The sequence below is a fragment of the Anas platyrhynchos genome, chromosome 3 (assembly GCF_047663525.1).
Source record: "Anas platyrhynchos isolate ZD024472 breed Pekin duck chromosome 3, IASCAAS_PekinDuck_T2T, whole genome shotgun sequence".
In the NCBI taxonomy this organism is placed as follows: domain Eukaryota; kingdom Metazoa; phylum Chordata; class Aves; order Anseriformes; family Anatidae; genus Anas; species Anas platyrhynchos.
The window spans coordinates 83,593,844-83,600,472 of record NC_092589.1 but is presented as its reverse complement, the minus strand read 5'-3'; the positions used below and the strand labels follow the sequence as shown (position 1 = coordinate 83,600,472).

At 41.5% G+C, this 6,629-nt stretch overlaps 1 long non-coding RNA gene across 1 annotated transcript; it reads right to left on the bottom strand.

The window, feature by feature from the left end:
- Positions 1-611: 611 nt before the first annotated feature.
- On the bottom strand, positions 612-5,372 carry LOC140002021 (uncharacterized). Its single transcript, XR_011807874.1, has 2 exons — positions 5,128-5,372; positions 612-3,632 (listed from the first exon to the last, which is right to left on the bottom strand). It is a non-coding gene; the product is annotated as an uncharacterized lncRNA (long non-coding RNA).
- Positions 5,373-6,629: the final 1,257 nt, after the last annotated feature.

The window sequence follows — 6,629 nt, the reverse complement described above, 5'->3', positions numbered from 1 at the left end:
TGTGCTCTAGAAATACTTGGATTTTTTTCCCCTCCCTTCTAGTTATACGAGGGATTTGGAATGTTTCTTATAAAATATGCAAACATTGAATCAGATGAATCACACATCAAGTTTCTAAGATTTATATATTTATTTATATAGTATTCCATTAGACATATAGTATGCTCAGCAAAGGTCTCTAAAATGAATGGAACTGAAAGACTGCTATGTGTCTCTTCTAAAAAACATGTATCGGTGGAATATTTGGAGCCTGTAATTTTTTTCTGTATAGAGATGACTGTTCTCAGTGGTTCTTTTCAATGTATTTACAGTTAAAGAGTGCAATCTGGATGCCATCTGATGATGTTTGGCAGAAAGAATTAGAAAAAGAGCTTTGTACCTTCGACTTTAAACATCTTGGTGGTAGGCCCACAGGTGCTCTGTAATTCTACAATACTGCAACCAAGAGATCATAAAGTGTGAGAAGAGGAAAAGGCAGCAGAAAAAAAAAGGAAACAATTTTCTGAATCAGCCTATTTTAACAGCACTAATTCAATGCTTGTGATTTCTTTTTCTTATGGTAATAAACACATAAAAAGCTACCTAAATGCATAAAATCTTGTTGCCGGTGATGGAGAAGAAACAATCCTTCCTGGGAGCTTTTATTAGCAAAGACATTAAGCAGTTCCTTAGCAGGAAGGCTCAGGCAGTGCATGAGCGCTATGCTACAGCACTTGCAAGATAAACTTTCCTGTTTACATTTTTACTATTACAACCTAACCATGACTGTTGTCATGCATGCAGGTTTAATAAAAATTAGCAATAACTTTTGTAACCCAAGGCCTGAAATGACAGTCTGTAAAGAGATACCTTTATTAGTTTTCCATGAGTCATAACATTTATGTGGGGCTTAATCTGTTATTTTCTTTTTCAACCAAAAAGGCTTCCAGAAAGTAATCTTTTATTAGTATAGGTTGTAACATGAAAGAAAAGGACATTCTGCCTGACTTTCAATTTGTCTGTATCAGGAAAAATAATGAAAAAAATAAGTTGTTTGCATTAGGAGTGACAGCAGATGACATTCATTTAATCACGAGATAAATAAACTAAATACAACCTCAAAACACTCTCAGAGGGTGGTGAAACACAGAAAGCCTCAGGGAATAAAACTAACTGTCCTTTATAACAGTCACCCTTTTAACAAGATACCATAGCCTCTTTCTTGTGCTTTTTCTTTGTTTGTTTCCCCCTCCCCCCTGCATTTTCTTGCTCAAATAGTTGTTTTACCTTGGACACAGCCCTGCTGGATGTCAAATGTGAAACCCCAATGCCATCTTCCAGACGATGGCATCATTTACCGTTGTCCCAATTTTTAAAAGGGTTTGTAGCAACCAGCCTCTGCCATTAACAGCAGGATTTTGAACAACCTTATCTGGCACCAGCCCGCCTGCTGTCTGCTTACCTACATCAGTGCTGCCAGGATCAATGTGCCAGGGAGAGTTGTCTATGGACAGATATTCACATTACTTCTTCTCTAGACCTTTGTATGGGACAGCAGAGGTGGAAGGTGCCATTTGGGATGTAAGATCCTTCACCATATGATCTAAAATGCTCTTCAGAGAGCTTTAAGTCAAAACAGATGTTGTGGTTTCCAACTCCTTTATCAGGCTGCAGCAAGTACACCAAAATACAGAAGTCTATTTTTTATAAGAATAATTTTCAAACTATCATTCAAAGCTTTAACTTCTCTGTGGCTACTTAGTCCCAGTTAACCTGTTACGAGACTTAACCCAGATGTCCTTCAGGTGGTAAGTTCTTTAAGCAGCAGGTTTTTAGCCTAGAAAAAGCAAACCCAAACTTAAAAGGCTTTGACCTTCCTTTCAATGAATGATCAAAACATAACAGCATACCTGGACCTTGATACTGGGGCTGGTAAAATCAATAGCACTCCTCTTATTGGAGCAAAATCAGGACATTACCTTGTTACTCAGTGGGGAAAAAGAAGTTGAAACACAATTATGCCAGGTGATGTCACCTAAGAGTCATATTCTCAAACATATCCCTTTATGTTCCACTTGAATTAGAAGTACCTGCTCCCACTGACCAAATAACTCATCTTCTGTTAGCGGGAAAGTCTCTGCAGTTCTAAAATCAGTCTTTCAAATAAGCAAATAAGTACGTATTCATAAAAGAATATCAGAGCTCTGCCTTTAAAAGGCAAGCACACAGAGAGCTAAAAATTGCTGTGAAAGACAGCAAGGAGACTTCAGTAAGGACAGCTCAATGGCCTCCAAAATAAATGAGATACAGGCTGGACAGGGCTGCATGACACATCCCAGCCACCAGTCCAGGCATACAACAAGGCACCAAAGCAGACACAGGGGGCTTCTTTCTTACTGGATCACTCCAAGCAGCAACTTTTAGGCAGATGGTATCACTGCTGAAAGCTGTGAAAGAGCCTCCATTGGATACAAGCACACCAGGGAACACAAGCACTTATTTCAGGGGACTGGTACCCTTTTGGGGGTAAGCAGCATCCCTTCCCACTCTTACCTTGCCAAACCCTAGGAGAAATGTATGGTAAATCTAAAGTGTTACCTGGGGGAAATGCATGGCTTGGTAGCATGGGCACTGGGCAATGCCACTGCATTGACGTGGGTTCTATGTATTTTGATACAGAAATTAAATAAAGCCAGAGCTGATGAATATCTCTGTGGTCTCCTACTAGATGACTAGGCAAATGTTTGTCACTGCAGAAACCTAATCATGAGGACCACAGGCAAATGTTGGTGTTGCATAACTGCTTGCAATGATGCAAGCTTCACTGTTTCTCCCCCAAATTAGCAGGAGTTCAATTTGAGTTATGGTCTTGTGTATAGGCATTAAAACAATTAGCATCCTTCTGCTCAGATATCCATAAGCCAGCCTCCACGCCAGGCCTGCACACTGGAGCATTTCAGAGAGATGCAGTGTATTTACAAAACAGAACATGATCTCTTCATCTCCTGACTGATCTGATGACAACTTTGCTATTGCTGCCAATGTTTTAAAAATCTGTTGGTTTCCTTTGCATTAAGAGGCTTAAACAGAAATAGTTATCTAAGCCACTGATTTGCTCTTTAAAAATTAACAGGAAAATATTGTAAAGGGAAAATAACTCTTTTCTGCCTTCTCTGATGTGCTGCCAAAGGCAGTGACTTGTCATTGACCTAGTAGAGCTGTCACCAAGACCTATTCTCACCCCAATCCTTGCAGAAATATTTAAATTACAGAACATGAAACTTCTGAGACCTCTCAAAAGGCAGTGGCTTTAGATCCAGTGAGAGAGAAAAGGTTATAAATTGCCTTGTCTCATTAGTATCTTGTCTTCAGCTGTTTACACAGAGCTAGGAGAACCTTCTTTTTGCAGGGCAGACAGTGCTGGGAAAATAGTCTCTCGGATGCTTACAGTCCAGCCACAGACTCATCTGGAGGAAAGTCGGACATTTCTCCATGACTCCTCTTTCTCCTCCTGTCAGAGGGCATGGTGGTGACTTCTCACAAGCAGCCGTCATTTCCTTTCAATGGGGGCTTGTGGAGGAGACAAATCTCTGCTTCTCTAGTCATATTTACCACATAGCATTGTTTTTTCCATTGACTTAAGATCACCTTGCCTATGGAAAAAAAAAAGAAAAAAAAAAAAAAGCCTGAATTATTAACTGTGCAAGAAGTGTGGGCTGAAGCATGTGTTTCTTCCTCCTACGGTAGTTAAAGGAAGTAATTCTCCAATCAATAGAGTGCTAAATATATTGAATTGGTGTTGATGTTTTATTTCTTCCAAAGAATTGTGAATATTTTTATTTTAAGAGCAACTAAAACAAACAAATTAACACACATCTAAAGCTTCAAGTCCAACTTATCTTCATTGGCAGTATGGTATAAACAATTATTTAGGATGCCAGAAATGTTGTTTCTTGTTCCTATGTGCATGTGTTTAATCCAAAGCCCAAGGATATTTTCATCAAGTAAAACAGGATTACTTCTGCAGAAAATGGAGCAGGTGCATAAATTACAGAGTTGGAATAAAATCCATTTCCTACATGTTCTGGGATTATGATGCAGCTCCTCCATTAATCTTCATTATTAATTAGCATATAGGAAGAATTCCCTTCCAGAGCTTTGTCAAATTAGTGTTTTACTGACTTCCTGCTATTTGAGTTACGTTTGTGTGCTTGAATAGAAACGTGATACACATCGGGAAGAAAGAAGATAGGATCAGGACCTGGTATTTTCTTTATTTTGAGTTAAATTTTATTTTCAGACTTTTGATTCAAAGATTTGTTAAAATTTTGCAAAAAGAACCCAGATAATGTAAGCTTTAACTGCAAGGCTAGGACCAACTCTAGTGACTTGTACAGGCGAGGAGACAAAGATTATGCTTTAACATTATTTCTTGAAAATCATTCCAGAATGGTGGAATGACAAGAAGCAAATGAAACTGAGTCGGAGGAAAGAAGAGGTGAGGTGAAGAAACCAAATATGTCAACATATATGATATGTAGGGCTGTACTTAGCCCATCGATGCTTGGTTGCAGGCACTAGCTGGGACTATGACCCTTTGTAACCAAAGTCTGAGGATCCTCTACCACACCAACACCAAGGCAGGTCCTGTGCAAAGCATGACAGCAACAGCAGAAGGGCTGCAGGGAAATAAGCAGACCTAGTTGTGGAGACATTTGGACCTCAGCCTCTAGCACCCATGGAGACGCAATGCAGTGCTTCAGGAGACTGCTTGTGTGGAAAATCTTGGTGAGCCCACTCATGAAAGTGGGCAGAGGGAGGCGTACTGTGAGCGAGGACCCTCCCTTGCTGGCACCCACACTCACCAGCACCCCCACACAGGACCTGAGTCCTGAGGGGCCTGTAGGAAACGCATGTGCCAACTTGCTAACCCTTCTTAGCATGATGGCACTTACCAACAAATGTGAAGCTGAACAGCTCCCACAGTCCTTTATCTGTCTAGTCTCTGCATGGACAACCAGCCCCACTCTGCTGTCTATAGATTTGGCTCCACATGACTTGCTCCACAGCATAAATCCCCGTGGATTTTGGCCCCATGTCACCGAACAAGAAGTTCATCAGCTGTCTACTGACGCAGATAACTTTTACCTTCGGCGATTTTCCAGAATCCACATTCTGGAGCACAGCTTTAAGGAAGACACTGGAGTGAACAAACAGTCTGTTCTTCTCATATGTTTCTTGGAAGACATGGGTTTCCAATCCCACAGATTTGGGCCAGTCATCCCTTCTGGTTTGATTGGCTGTAGAGAACCAGAGCACTGCTGGGACCACCGGTGGGCAGGGAAGGACGTGCAAGCACAGAGCAATGGATCTGCCTCTGCCTTTGCGGTGTACCTCTGGAGACCATCCAGCAAAGTCATTGCTGTTTCGTCTGGTTTTATGTCTTTGCAATGAAAAAATGTATTTCAAATACACTGAGTGTGACCCAACCTCGTATGGCCACACACACCAGGAGTAAGGACACATTTCTGCTGAGGATGTTTGTCTAACTATAGCATTTGCTGGAAGCTGCTGACAAAGCTGTGTGCTCCTGAGACTATATTTTTGTCTCATTGTTCATTGCAAGGAAGATGCCATCTATTTAGGAGGCCAGCTGGAAAGGCAGGCTGCTGGCTGGGGGACAGCTATTTTGGTGTCATTCCAACCCCCATACCTCCATTCTTTCTGTGGCTGTGGACACTTTGTTGGTTAGGTGGTACACATGGTGCTTTCATACACCACCAACAAGTTGTAAGGAAAAGCCATAAATTGTATAAGTAAAAGAAATTTAAAAGCCCGATTCCGAATCCAAGCAAGACCGAGGTTTTATTTCTTTTTTTTTTTTGCAGCAATAGTTCAGTTTCTATCCTTGCTCTGCTACAGAACTGGACAGATGTTTATGACAGTCACAAAAAAGAAAACTGGGACAGGCCGCACCAGGACGTCTGAGAAGCTGTTAATATGATTTTATGTTGTTATTCTGAAGGGCATTTTCTGCTGCTCTCAGCACAATATGGTGACTGGCCTTTGCAAGATGGAAAACATGATGTATTCTTACTTCATCCTAAATAACAGTGCAGCCAGCATAAGAACAAATCCCAAGAAGGGCAAGCAACCCGCAGGTTTTGTACGTGCAAGGAAATTCAAGTCTTAGACCTACAAGAGGGCCAAAATGCCACCTAGCAAAAATGTCACCTGGCTTTGAAGTAGGAAATTGCAGCTCTGGTAAAAGCACCCTCCTCTGTCAATAGCAGGAAGAATGGCCCAGCAGGGTGAGCAGGGAAGATGGAATCCCACGGGACAAGTGCGGACACTGTCCTGCAGGACAAGCAGGGATGGCGTGGCCACCAGGGGAGCAGAAAGGCCAGGGTGGTTGAGAGATGGGGTGTTCTCTGTCACAGGACTTACAGATCTTTTAAGAAGCAGAGCTCTGAAAGTGCAGCTTCCATGAGGTTGTACACCACAACGGAAAAATGGAATTTAACATTGCCTGACCCAAAATAAAATGTTTAGGTCAGTCAGACACTGTGATTCATCTAAAAGTGATTGCAAATAAAATATTATATGAAAGGGAAGGGAAGGGAAGGGAAGGGAAGGGAAGGGAAGGGAAG